The sequence below is a fragment of the Felis catus genome, chromosome A1 (genome assembly GCF_018350175.1).
Source record: "Felis catus isolate Fca126 chromosome A1, F.catus_Fca126_mat1.0, whole genome shotgun sequence".
NCBI classification, from domain to species: Eukaryota; Metazoa; Chordata; class Mammalia; order Carnivora; family Felidae; genus Felis; species Felis catus.
Window position 1 is genome coordinate 35,507,350 of NC_058368.1, and position 14,993 is coordinate 35,522,342.

General features: G+C 38.5%; 1 long non-coding RNA gene across 9 annotated transcripts in view; it reads right to left on the reverse strand.

Moving 5' to 3' along the window:
- LOC111559877 overlaps positions 1-14,993 on the reverse strand; it is a 160,440-nt gene that overhangs the window by 135,906 nt on the left and 9,541 nt on the right. Inside the window, exon 1 of one of the 9 annotated variants that reach the window (XR_006595344.1) lies at positions 4,125-4,904. The exons of the other annotated variants lie outside the window; for them this stretch is intronic. This is a non-coding gene — a long non-coding RNA (uncharacterized LOC111559877). Of the gene's footprint in view, positions 1-4,124; positions 4,905-14,993 lie in introns of those variants that run through there. 9 annotated transcript variants of the gene reach the window in all.

The window sequence follows — 14,993 nt, forward strand, 5'->3', positions numbered from 1 at the left end:
GGCAAAAGTAATTCTTTTTGCTTGATGTTTCCATCCAATACCAAGTACACTTCTGTGTTTCTCTTCTTTAACAAAAATTTCTTAGGAAAATTGGAAAACCGAATCTTTATAGTCAACACTAAACCAGATTGCGTAATCTGAAAATATTTGAAATGTTGAGCCAAAGGGTAAACTCTGTCTTTTATCCTACTAATATTTGGGTATTTTCTCTTCTATCCCTCTGTTATAAGAATCTCAAACCAGTGATTCATGGGCCATGGCTGCCAAAAGATGTGTTTTATTTGCCTGTAAAATATTTTTAGATTTGTATATGAATTCTCTTGCAGTCTGATAATCCCCATTCTGCCACACTCTCCAGTAATATCTATTGTTACATTCATGTTATACTTCATACATTTACATACTCACCTGTTCCACAGGCATTTGGATTTATGGTTCCTAAGTAAAGTTGGACAAAATGGGAGTGAGATTTGGAGGGACATGAGCTTTCGATAATAGCTCAAAGCATCCTAACAATAGGTTTGCTTAAAATGGAGTAAGAAGATGAAAAGCTTGATTAAGGCTCATTCTCCCACACCTTCACATGGATGAATGAATAGGGTGACCTGATGGAAGGAAGCCATCCTATTTTCTTGATAATTCACAGGAGAGCCTTCTGCAATGTTTGGGATGAGTAAGCCTGCATACCTAGAAGAATTCTCTCCTTTAGTAGACACTAGTAGGGATATGCACATTCCCTTAAAGATGAAGATGTTGCTTTCAACTTGGCTCAGGATCAGGAAAATAGTATTTATAATTAATCTCTTAAATCAAATTGCATGGATTCTTTAGACTGTCTTTTATGGTTTGGTAAGGTAATGTCTGAGTAAAATGGCAGTGGAATTACAAGAATTTGTCCATTTCCTCAATTTTGGCAAGATCCTACCTATCTAGAAAGTGTCACTGACAATTGCAAATGCTTCGAGGAAATCAAGGGCCAGAAGTAAGTTGAACCCAGACTGGATATGATACTTCTTTACTTGCTCTGTGTAGCCATCTCACTTGAATTCTGTATCAGGATCTTAAATTATGTTTCTAGTTTGAAAGAGGACAGGGTGGTGTGCAGTACAGGATTAACCTTGTCCAGACCAAGGTTTGGTGTTTGCCATCAGCTCTTGGAAAGTAATCTCTGAACCTCTGAAATGTCGTTTCTGATAAGAATGTCTTTGTTCACCATTGGGATTTGAGCCATGAGAGATAGACTATGGTAACAAAGTGATTTCTGGCGGACAGCTTTGTTCCATACGGTATCAGCTGAACCTCTGCAGGGGCTGGAGACTAAGTTTAGCTACATGGATGATCAACCATGTCTTTGTGATCAAGCCCCAATAAAACTCTGGCCACCAAGGATCAAGTAAGCTGGTTGGCAATACTCCATGTGTATTGCCACACAGTGTTGTTGAGAGAAACAGAGGCTGTCCGCACAACTCCACTGGGAGACCACAGGGAGCACCATGCCTTATATCCTGGATCCTGCCCTATTGGACTCTTCCTTCTGTTAAATTTTATTTGCATCCTTTCGCTGTAACAAACCGTAAGTATAACAGCTTTTCTGAGTTCTGTGAGTCCTTCTAGTGAATTATTGAACTTGAGGATGATCTTGGGGAACTCAGAACTTGCACTTGGTGTCAGAAGTGAGGGTGATCTTGGGGAACTCCTGAAACTGCTGGTGGAGAGGGGTGGAAGGATTAGGGAAGAATCTATTATGTCTCCAGCATGTCTGCAGTGAATTTCTGAGGGCTTTATCCTTACAGAATCCCACTGTTGTCAGAAGACAGAGTGTCCTCAGACTTTGAGTCCTTATCCAGCTCACAGAAAGGGGTCTAGGCATCCATGAAAGCTAGCCCAAATTTCTAAGCAACAACACATGGATTCTTCTCCATCTCCCCCGACCTTGGCCCTACCAAGAGAAAGAAAGGAAAGCCAGCCAGCTCCTCTTTCTTTCCTGCTCAGCGTCTTATTCTGTAATTTTTTCTAAACCTGCTTCTCAATATCATCTCATTAAGGAAAAAGATAATTACCATATTAACATCTTGCCTCCCAACACTTAGTGGAGTCACAAGCATTTAACTTCACACTTAAAAGAAATGGGTACCAAGGTATCTGACACCTATTATTCAAATGCAAATCTCCTAGTCTAGCTGAAAACTCAGTTTCTTTTCATTTCTGACTACAAAGAACAGATGGCATTTTCAGGGAACTGATCTAAAATTGCCTGTGGGACTGGAGGAAAAAATACAGGTATGTGTATAGATCCACCTTAGAAAGTAACAAATTATATTTGGAAAATAGACATCTAGACTAATTCCACCTGCGATACTAATAACATGCTGCCAAACACTGGAAAAGCTCTTTCTGTACCTAGCACTTCCCTTTTTAGTATAAGGCTGTGAGCCCTAGAGAGAAATACAGGATGCCCAATGGCACACACCCAGGGATTCCTCCCTCCCAGTACATGGTCCGCACAATAATCACAAGGCACCACAAGTGGGGAACACAGGACAGACTCCAGGGTGGCCGCTGCTCCTATTCCAACCACTTAGTGAAGGATTGCCAAGTAGCTGTCACTATGCAGAGCGCATACATTATCTCCTTTAATCTTCCAACAGCCCTGGAGGGAGAAGGTGTTATTCTTCCCATTTTCAGAGATGAGGAATCCAAAGTTTAGAGATGCTAATGGGCCTGCCCAAGATCACAAAGCTAGCCACAGCCAAATCCGCATTCCAGCCCAGCTCTGTCCACCTAAAAACACTTTTTAATCTCTGCACATTCGGCATTCTGGTTAATTATAGACTCTGATTATAGCAATTTATCCTATATATCATTAATGGATTGCTAATTTTCAAAGAATTAAAGTCCAGGAAAAGACCCTTAAGACTAAAAGTACTAAAATTATACAGAATATAATCAAATTTTTCTTGGATGTTTCAGATGATACGTTAAGCCCTGGTAATGTCTCAGGTGCATCATCCTACAGAAGAGTGATTGTGCTAATGAAGTGTAGGTCAAAAGAATAACAGATAAATCAGCTTCCACTTACACATAATCACTATCCTAATTCTCATAAATACTTTTGCAGAGTTCATGATGTAGTGATCTACTAACTTTTTTTCAATTCAAGTTAACAAATCTTTATCTAGTGCTTTCTCTGTGCCAAGCCCTGTGGTAAGCTCTGGGCAGCAGTAATAAGCGTGATATAATGCCCGTCCTTAAGGAGGACACATTCTGACTTTGGAACACTCCATTATCCCCCTTGCAATAGAATTACCTTGTCAATATTTAATTGGCTGTAAGTGGAATATTAACAGCAGCAGATCTACATTTTAAAAAATTACCACTGGTATGTCCACTGATGTTGTAAAGGTGACTAAATACGATTTTTCTCTTCTCTTCTGCGTGCTACCTTTTTAAATGAGCTATAACTACCTCCCATGTCACCCAAGCTTTTTTAGAAACTCACCCCCTTCCGCCCGCCACCCCCCCACACACACTCCCCTTAGTAAATAAATCATTCGGTATAGTAGTTGTTGGTGGCAATATCTGGCATCTATCACCAATGCATATTCACAGGGATTTTGCAAAAATCTCTCTTATGACTCTTGGGAGGGAAAGGAAGCAGGGAACAAAGGCAGAAGGAAGGGAGGAAAGGAGCGTAACCTTCCCTTTGGCAGATGTCTGGGAAAAGGAGACTCTTTATGAGATCACTGCATCAAAGGGAAGTAAGAAGTTTCTGGGCTGCCAGTCACAAAGCCACCAAAAACTCACTTTTAATGAAAAAAGAAACTGTTAACTCCTGCACTGTTGTAAAATACTTACCAAAGACACCTTCCCTGCTAAGTGCCATTCATTTCAGGAGTGAAATGCTGTAACAGAGAAAAATGCCCAGGGCAACTGGGAACCAGAGAAGGAGGGAAGTGTGTGGTTCAACTGTCCCTGTAGGGGAGGGAAAGCAAAGTGTCTCTTTCCTTGACAGCTACCCCACTTAACTACTGTGCAGTCAGCCCTATTTGGCACCAGTGAAAATTCAGCCTTCCAGCAGATTCCCTGCCATCTGCCTTATGACTCCCAGTCTACAGTCAACACACCTTGAATGCTTAAAATCTGCAACACTCCCAAGGGCTGCCTTTTTGGGGCAATTAGACGATCCATGGAAAGAAAATCTTTACTTTGCCACTTGGCTTCAGTTTCCAAATTGAGTCGAAATTCTGGAAGCGAATTCAGATAAACATTATTTCCTGATTTTTTCTTCTTCACCTTGGTGTTTTTTTAGTACCCATAGCCAGCGGCCATGGAAGCTGAGGGAGTGACAAATGGCCGTCGGGAAGACTTGAGTCTCCAGGAAATCAGCAGAGACGTTATTCAACTGACAAGGCAAAAAAGGAAGAAATGAAAACAGAAACAAAATAAGCTCAGTTTTTGGCCCCAGGGCTCTACCAGGTATCTGCCAATTTATTCACCCTGAAATCTGAAGAGATTCCAGATGGAAATGTTTTCTTTTTTTTATTATTATCTCTTTACTTTACTGGGATGTTAGTGGTTACTATTTGAAAGTTTCCTTGTATAGGGTTAAGAAAGAAGCTAAGACAATTGCTCAAAATCTATGAAGAGAAGTGGGAAAGCTTGGGCATTTACTCACTTAGATCACTGGAGTATACATCTCAGTAAAGCCAAGATCTGCTCTTCCGAAATGTATCCATCTTCCACATGAAGGAAAGGCAGGCATTTTGAATTTTTTTTTTTTTTTGGTTCAACATTGTTTTTCATAGGATTGAATACAAGCAAAAAATATCTTCCTGATCCATTTGGATTCTAGCTGTGACCATGCTGAATGACTTATGCACTAGTCCAGTCAAGGCCTGGAAATGTAGATAATTGGTATCTTTGCAATGTGAAAAGTCTGGTGGACAGTGGGATGGATGTTAGAAATCATGTTTTGTTTTTTTAAGGAATCTATTTTTTTTTAATGTTTATTCATGTTTGAGAGAGAGTGTGTGTGAATGGGGAAGGAGCAGAGGGGGGGGGGACAGAGTATCTGAAGCGAGCTCTGTGCTGACAGCAGCTAGCCCAATGCTGGGCTTGAACTCACAGAGTGTGAGATCATGACCAGAGTTGGAGGCTTAACTGACTGAGCCACCCAGGTGGCCCTGTTAGAAATCATTCTTTGATGTCAAACTACTATCATCCTTCCCACAGTTTTTTTTTTTTTTTTCCTCATGACTCTCTGGTAATTTTTATCTACTCCCCCTTGTTAAATGCTTCCTCTAAAGATAGACTAATAAACTCCTTAAACCTTTTCAGTTAAGATCCACATTTATCAGATTCATAGCTGTACTCATTTTCTTAGGCACATACTTGAAGCGATCATCAGCTCAGATATAAATAATGACTGTGAACAACTGTATTTTTCAATACAGTATTTAAAAATACACTAAAGCTGAAACAAAAGTTTCCTAGTTAAAATAGGAAGTGACCTAGTTTCAACCAAAAATATATTCACATCATACCACACCTATGTTCCAAGGACAGTTCGCTAATTTCTTAAACACATTTAAAACGCAACATGTTTTTCTATAGCCTCTTAACATGTATTTCAATCACTTCCATTCAGAATGAAACTTAGATTGGCTTTACAATCAATACTCATCTTCCATTCTTTTTTAGATTTTTTAGAGACAAGAATTATTTCTCTATGTTGAAAGACTCTTACTTGCATTAAGAATTTCTACTCTGTCAGAATCCAGATCAAAAGGCACAGGCATGGTAACATTTTTTTAACCGAAAACTGAGTGAATGATCCCAAATGTATGGCTTGTACTTATCAACTTTCAATTCAGAGTCCTAGACCAGCAAACAGTGTCTCCCCAGCTTCTTGTTCCCTGTTGCATTTGTGTGGTTTCTCTCATTAGCAGTTCCCAGAAGCTAGAAGTGAGTTCCACAGAAGGGACTGATGCTTTGAACTCAATAGGTTTCTTCAGGGTAAAATTTTACACCAGGGCTCCAATTAGAACCTAAGGCTGATTACTTGCGTTTATAGGTCTCCTGTCTAAATCCTAGCTCTCTTCATCACTGGGTCGATGTTTCTTCACTAGATGATTAATTGTAGGAACATTTCCATGGTTCCTCCTTAGAGGTCTTCTATTGCTTTGGGGGAAACTCTAAGGGTTTTGCTTTAGCAAACCAAGAAAATGCCTATGAGTGTGAGCTCTGGAGCTACCCTGCCTCGATTTATAACCCAACAATATCACTTACCAAGTGTCACCTTGAGCGAGTTGCTAATCTTTTCAAAATCTTAGATTCCTTATGCATTAAATATAAATACTTAATTGTACTGACTTTAAGGATTTCCTTTAATGATTAAATAATCTGGATAAAACATGACAACACTAAAATATTGAGTACAGCACTCAAAATAGCAGATATTATAAGCTATTATTATGTATATTAATATATATATATTATTAGTTTTTTCTGGTTCACTGGAGTCTCATCAGGGTGTAACACAAATTGTATCTTGAAAATCTCTCTAAAGTAGTATGTATTCTTTTAGGTGCAGAGTCTTGAAAAGACATCATCTGCAGGAAACTGTCACCGCCCCTATTGATATCTTTTCTGTGTGTCTTAGGTCACTTACTGCATGCAGACACCTGCAACTCTCTGATAAGGATTTTTCATCTGGCAATGGGAGCACCCTCAGTCTTTGGTTGGGGTCAACAAGAAGTCCGGAGGTTAATGTCTCTCTGAATCCTCAAACAACGACAAACAAGGAGTTGAACGGGAAATATCACTGCTTCCTTGGCCATCAGTTGGGATAAATGAGACATGTTCTCATTGTCTTCTGGAGTTCCCTTGAGGGGCTGAGCTCTAGATATCCTCAGAGATAACCAGCACAGGGTATATTTTTTATTGTCTTCATTCTCTTTCCTGATTTATGTCTCCACTTTCCCAGTATTTCAAGGGATGACCTCCCAAATTCATTAGTTAGACTTGAACCCTTATCTCAGAATCAGCTTCTGGGGAACCCAAACCAAGACATCTTTAGATAAATCCATTATAGCCACGTTTTCATTCAATGAATATGGAAACAAATTATTCCTCTTTGGTTGGGAACTTGGTAATACAATTGACTTGGTTTAAAGATTATATACGATATACACGTGTATACATGTATGTGTGTATGTATTCTTAGAGTTGAAACCATAGTGGAGCTCAACAGTGTGGTTCTGCCTTCCCATTCCAACTTCCAGAAGTTTCTCCGTTCCTCTAAAAGTTTCATGTAGAATATGGGTCTTAGATCTTCCTCTTCTCTTCCCTTCTTGAAAAAACTTCACCTCAGAGCGGTAGCTGAGGCCAGATGATGCAGGTAGCTTTGCATGGGAAAGGAGGGAAGCCAAAACAGCAGCACATGGGCATTTAGAACATAAGTAAGATGAGAACAGCTGAAGGACTGGGGGAGGTGGTCTAGAATGGCAAGTTGGAACCCATGTAGAACATATCTAGCATGCAGATTATTGTTTCTAAATACTATTTGTTGTAAAAGGAACCAGGGCTGATTCCATCATTGAGGCTGGAAAACTTCAAGAAAATCTTGTGGCCAGGATGAAGTGGTCAAGGAATGATGGAAATGTGTCAAAAAAGGAGACAGGGGTCATCTGGAAGAGCTCCTACTGGTCAAACCTGAGATGATTTAAGCATCGAAAGAAATACTATAGTAGCAAATTATAACTGTTGAACAAAATATAAATCTGTGAGTTCATATAGATATTAACTAATTAAATTTGATGAAAAATGGGATATTTACAAAATCCTAAAGTACCTCCCACACAAAACACTTAATTACAAAGAGAAAAAGAGTAATATTGCTGTGGAGAGCCTTGGCAGACACTACCTTACTCAAGTGATCAAACTTAATAACATTAATAATGGAACAAATCAAAATTTTATACAAAAGGAGAGGATGCAATAAGAGACTTTACCACGGTGATATTCCTACTGAAGATGATATTCATGAAAAAAATCATGCAGAAATATTTATAAAACATAAAATTGAACGACATTTCACAAAATTCCTGACATTCAAAAATAGTAGGTCATAAAACTTGAGGAAGAACTGACAAACTTTTCTAGACTGAAGGGGACTAAAAGATACAACAGCAAAAGGCAATACATAATTCTTCCTGGACTCTTCCTATAATGGACATAATGGAGAAACTTAAATGGGGTCTAAAGATGAGATAGTAGCAATGCTCATTTCCTGATTTTGATGGATACAATTTGGTTATACTGGAAGAAGCCCTTCTGTATAGGAAACACACACAAAAATATGACAGTCACTTACTCTCACATGGCACAGGGTAAAAAAAGGTATATTTGCACTATTCTTATTTTTTTTCTGTAAATTTAAATCTTTTTCTACTATAGTACTCAGAGAAAATACCTACAGCTACTGTTATCTAGAGATATTCCTCGAAAAATCAGTAAATTGCCACACGACCCCAGTCAACAAGCTCTATCAACAAAACACAGGTTTTGCCAGGTTTTCAGTGCCTCACACTGAAGTATGACTGATCAACTATGTGTCAGCAAACTTTTGTGGAAGAATTACACCATGCCAAAATAAACCAGTAAAAGACAAAAGAATTCAGAAGAAAACAATATGCATAGGAAAAAGAAAGGATTATTTCATTTTTTTTTAACCATATTATGGAGCATTCACAGGTTTGCCACAAAGTCCCCACGCGCAATCGTTACTGTTTTTTTGAAAGAGCTTTACCATTTTCAAGACAAATTTTGATTTTCCCCATGTTCTTCTAGACATACTCTCCCATGTTGATAGTTGAAATTTACTGAAGCAATAGGCAATTTTATTTTTAACAGATTTGATAGAGCTGAAAATCATGAATCAAACCTAAGTTTACTATCCAGGCTTTAGAATCAGACAGGCTTGGGTTTGAATCATAATCTACCAATCATATTGGATGTACCTCCTGATTCCTCTTTCCTCATTGGCAAATTGTAATAATAATACCTATCTTCACTGCATGGATGTGAAAAGTAAGTAACTTTCCCTAGCACATAAAAGGTGCTTATGAAATGGTGCTATTGACAATGTTCTGATCATTCACCATGAGCTTCTCATCTATAGGTCTTTGTTCTGGAAGAGGCCCTGAGCTCATCATTTGGCTTGATCATGCTCTGTCAAAGAATGCCCATCAAATGTTCTCTGATCACTCCACTGTATTTATCACACTTTGTCCACAAACTGCTATCTATGCCCAATTTCCTAGTTATTAGACTATTGTCTCTCCACATCAAAACCTATTCTATACTGTTTGGTAATACTAAGGCTGAGACTCTAAAAATGTTCCTTTGGGGTGCCTGGGTGGCTCAATCAGTTAAGTGTCCGACTTTGGCTCAGGTCATGGTCTAACCCCTCATGAGTTCCAACCCCACATCTGGCTCTGTGCTGACAGCTCAGAGCCTGGAGCCTGCTTCAGATTCTGTGTCTCCCTCTCTCTCTCTGCCCCTCCCCCACTCACACTTTGTCTCTCTTTTCATAAATTAACAGTAAAAAAATTTTTTTTTAATAATAAAAACATTCCTTTGCTTTGCCAGTGGCTGCCTGTTCAGCTCTGCCACAAGGGGGCTCTAGAGGGAGACTGTTCCTTCCTGTTTGCATCCTATTGCCCTTTTGGTTTTCTGTCATTGCTTTACTTTCCTCTTTGTGTTACTCTAGCAACCCTTCTTCATCCTGACAGTAGCTGTTTGTCCCAGTATAGTAGTTGACTGCAGTTTGCAACACTCAAAGCACCCAGCCATGCCACAACCCTCAGAGACAGCAGCTCTGCCCAGCCCTTCCTCCAAGCCACTTAGCATTTAATAATGGCAACCCCTTCCTTCTCTCTACATCCCCAGGGTTGTGCTTACTGTTCTCGTTTTGTCTTTTCCTTTCTTCAGTACCTGTTAACAATAGATCTCAAACAATTCTTTGTTTCCATTTTTTGTTCTATTAAAATAACAAGTGTGTATTTTACCTCTAGACTGAACTCTGAGTGATATGTATACATTATGCAGCCTTCTTGGATTCCTCTTCAGACTCTATTCCAGGATCCCCTCTATGAATAATCTTGTGCCACAAACATGTTTTTTACCATCCCATTAGACATGGGCATTTCTCAAATAACTTTGATCTCCATGACTACTGTTCATAGCCCTCTTTCAAAGAAACACTTGTCACCACATCTGATCTTTCCACTCATGACTGCTAGCCCTTTGGAAATAGACACATGCTTGTATCTGGGTGCTACCAACTGTTTCTCCTAGCTTCTTACCTCTCTGAAACAACACCTATAAAATGTTCTTGAGTCAGCCTCACAACATAGCAGAGAAAATTGTTGAAACCAAAGATAGTAGAGATAGGTAGACAGAACTGTATGTATCATCATTATCACTTATCCTCCCTCTCTTCTGTTTCTCCCATCTCCAAGTCACTCTACAGAGGTTGTATTTTTTTTTTCCAAATATCATTTTCATCTTAGCACTGCCTTCCTCAAGAATGATTCCCTACTGATACAGGTGTGCTGCTCTGAAGCGACACATGCACCCCAATGTTTATAGCAGCACTATCAACAATGGCCAAAGTATGGAAAGAGACCAAATGTCCACTGATGGATGAATGGATAAAGAAGATGTGGTGTGTATAAATAGATAGATAGATAGATAGATAGATAGATAGATAGATAGAATATACATATATATATGTATATGTAATGTAATACGTAATGTATATGTATATGTAACACACACACACACACACACACACAAATGGAGTATTACTCAGCAATCAAAAAGAATGAAATCTTGCTATTTGCACTACATGGATGGAACTAGAGGGTATTATGCTAAGCAAAATTAGTCACAGAAAGACAAATATCATATGACTTCACTCATATGAGGACTTTAAGACAAAAAACAGATGAACATAAGGGATGGGAAGCAAAAATAATATAAAAACAGGGAGGGGGACAAAACATAAGAGACTCTTAAACATACAGAACAAACAGAGGGTTACTGGAGGGGTTGTGGGAGGGGGGATGGGCTAAATGGGTAAGGGGCATTAAGGAATCTACTCCTGAAGTCATTGTTGCACTATATGCTAACTAATTTGGATGTAAATTAAACAAATAAAATTAAAAAAAAAAAAAAAAGAATGATTACCTATTGCCCACCAAAACACCAGATCTAAACTTGTAACTTAGACCCTGGGTTTCATTAGGCTTCAGCCAGTTAGACTGACAGCATTTTATAGTCTTGAACTGACTTTGCCATTTTGTAGGTCTGATCATTGTTTTTCAAAAGACCTAGTAACCGCCTGTAGGAATAGACCTATTAAGGGAACGGGATATTTGGGAAGCTGACCTATGGTTCAGCCCATCTCACAGCAACACTCTGGAATATGCTGCACTGGGGAGAGAGAAGACAGGGAGCCAGAGTCTCCATAGATGTAGTAGAGGCCAAGAGGGAATCTCTCCAAAAATGGAGGAAGCTTCTTGGAAGAGCTTAATCCTTACCCTAGTTACATGCTGTCAGAAGCCACTGAACATCCTTAGGAGGATTCAAGGAGCAGCAAATATTCGTTCTAACCCTGAGGGTTATTATACTTCTATATAGAAGGCCATCGATATACAATAAGCTGTATCCTTTGCTTACATTTAAATACTTTGAAAATAACTTGGAATATTTTTCTTGTCTCAGTGGATATTTCCACCAACCACACCTACCTACGAGATGCACTGCCACAAAAAAGACCTTTTAAAAATTGCTTATTAAATAAATCTATGACTGGGGCGCCTGGGTGGCTCAGTTGGTTGAGCGTCCGACTTTGGCTCAGGTCATGATCTCACTGTGGGTGAGTTCGAGCCCTGCATCGGCCTCTGTGCTGACAGCTCAGAGCCTGGAGCCTGCTTTGGATTCTGTGTCTCCCTCCCTCTCTGTCCCTCCCCACTCATGTTCTGTCTCTGGAAAATGAATAAACCTTAAAAAAAAAAAAAACTTTTTAAAAATAAATAAATAAATAAATAAATAAATAAATAATCTACATATGATAGCTACAATTTTTACCTGATTGTATGGTCACTCCTCAGGTTTCATCACATTATATGTTACTTACAAGGAAAATTATCTGTGCCTAATTTACTGGTGGCTCAGCCTATTTCCATGATTTTAAGTAGCCAACTAAAAATAGAAAATTCAGTCAAATGTCTGCATTTTCATCTACATGATATCAAATACCTATTTTTAAATACTTGCATCTTTGATGTATCTTATAGGTCAGCCTAAGAAAAGAAGATAATTAGGATGTGCAAAACATATTTATATATTTTAGTGTGCTTGCTGAATTTTTACTTGGCTAATTACGATTTTGCTTTAATGTTAAATATTATGGTTTTTTTATATATAAGTTGACTTAGTACTAAATTATCTTTAGTTTTGATGTACCTATCATGACTTTTTAAGTATATTTACTGTCATTCATTTCATTAACTTTTTTCATTATTTATTTCTGAAGGATTTATGTGTTTAACTTAGTTTGATTTCTTAATGCTACAAACTTCCTTGATTTCAGGAATCTATAAAAATACTGAGTGCAAAATGAGGAATATAATCAAAAGAAGTTTTCTGTTACCTGATTTCACAAAAATATGAAGATTTGATGAACAGGATGGAAATGTGGTACTATCTATTCAAATTCATCAGTGGCATACATTCTGAGCTTCTCGTGTGGCACATTACAGGATCCTTTTAAATTCTTACTTCTTTCCATGAAATGAAATATGTTTACTATGCATATATCCCTGAAACAAATAGTTTTTCCTACTTGAATGTGAAGAGTATGCATCTCTTAATGAATCATCTGGAGGTGGTAAATGTGAATAGCAATGTATTTATGTTTGTGTAAATGTCCTTTAGCCCACACTGCTGGCCAAACTTCATGTTCAGCCTCATTTTATAGGCTGCTTTAAGAAAAAGAACTCTGAGTTAAAGATAAATAAATAAATGGCAATCAATAGCACTTATTTCTGTTTCTATCTCCTTGGAACTCATCATACCTCATAGAATTGAATTTAAATACATTCTCTAATGACTAAAATACAACTCATTCCAGAAGTCTATTGGAACTTGCCTCCCCTAATCCTGCCTGGATACACTGAAAAAAAATCCAAACTCTTTTACCCTGACAAGGCCCCCACTTCATAAGTTGTCAGTGTCTTATTTAATGTATTATAGCCATACCAGTCTTTATGTTCCACGACTTGCAAGGCTAATTTCCCCCTCAGAACACTTACATTTGCTATTCCCTCTATTGGGAGGATGGTTTCCCCCAAATCTTTAGAAGACCAACTGCTTCTCATCATTCATGTCTGACCTCAAAGGATACCTCCTTGGAGAGGCCTTCTCTAAACATGCTAACTACCCTCTACTTCATTTCCCTGGATCAGAGCCTTGATCTGTACCTGACATCATTTATTTGCTTGTTATCTACCTAGGGATGAGTCCTTGGCTAGCCTCATTCTTCCTACCTTGGGAGGTTTCTCCCCCATCTTGATCATCTAAGTTTGGTCCCTAGATTCTCTTCAGGTTTCTGGTCTATTCTCTCACTCTCTGCTGGAACCTGTCTGAAATCCTGAGCTGATTATGTTTGTCTCTGATCCCTTGTCTTCCTCCTACCAGAATCCTCTGTCTCAAAATTAGACATGGCATCCTATAGCCTCAGATATCGATATAGATCCTTGTCTCCACAGAGGGGCCTTCCTGAAGCTTCTAATCTTTAAGAGACCCTTGCTATCATGGCTAAACTCACTAGGTCACAATTTTTAGCTCATACCTAGAAACTATGATTGAACACCAACCTCCGTAAGAAACATGAAGATCATTCTCTTACTTCTCCAACATTCCTTGAGATTGTAAGTTCTCTTGATTCCCCAGTATTCCTTGATATTTTCAAGAACACCACTTATAAAATGAATGATTTCCTATTAATCTTATCAAGTCACAAAATTAAGATTCATGTAGCTTAATGCAGGCAACACATGGTACAGTGAGGTAGTTAGTTGCATGAGCCTGGGTATAAATCCTAGCTGTGCCATTTCCTAGCCATGTGAACCTGGAGGTGTTTGTCAAGCTCTTTGAGCCTTACACTCCTAAGTATAAAATGGGGGGAATGAAAGCATCTTCCTGAGAAGGTTGTTATTAGGATATGGTAAGAAAATGTGCCAGATATGCTCATTCATTCTATGTGAACATGCAGAATAATGCAATCCTAGGAGAGAAATCTGAAACATATAACAAAACTACATGAGCATTCAACATCACACCTATAAGTATACCTCCAAAAAGCATGACACAATATAGGTTCAAGGTTACTTGTCAAAGCTTTATTTATGGGGTGCCTGGGTGGCGCAGTCGGTTAAGCGTCTGACTTCAGCCAGGTCACGATCTCGCGGTCCGTGAGTTCAAGCCCCGCGTCAGGCTCTGGGCTGATGGCTCAGAGCCTGGAGCCTGTTTCCGATTCTGTGTCTCCCTCTCTCTCTGCCCCTCCCCCGTTCATGCTCTGTCTCTCTCTGTCCCAAAAATAAATAAACGTTGGAAAAAAAATTTTTTTTTAAAAAAAAAGCTTTATTTATAATAGCAAAATATCAAAAAATCACAGAAAACTCATTGACATAATCAAGTACTATGCATTTATGAAAAGAATGAGAAGTACTTCTATGAAGTGATATGGAAGGATTTTTATAATACATTAAATGAAAAAAAGCAAATGCAAAAGAATATTGTAATATATATCACATTATATTTTATATAAAACCTTTATCATAAGACAGAAAATCAGAAATATATATCTATACACACACACACACACACACACATATATACACATACATATAAACATATGCATA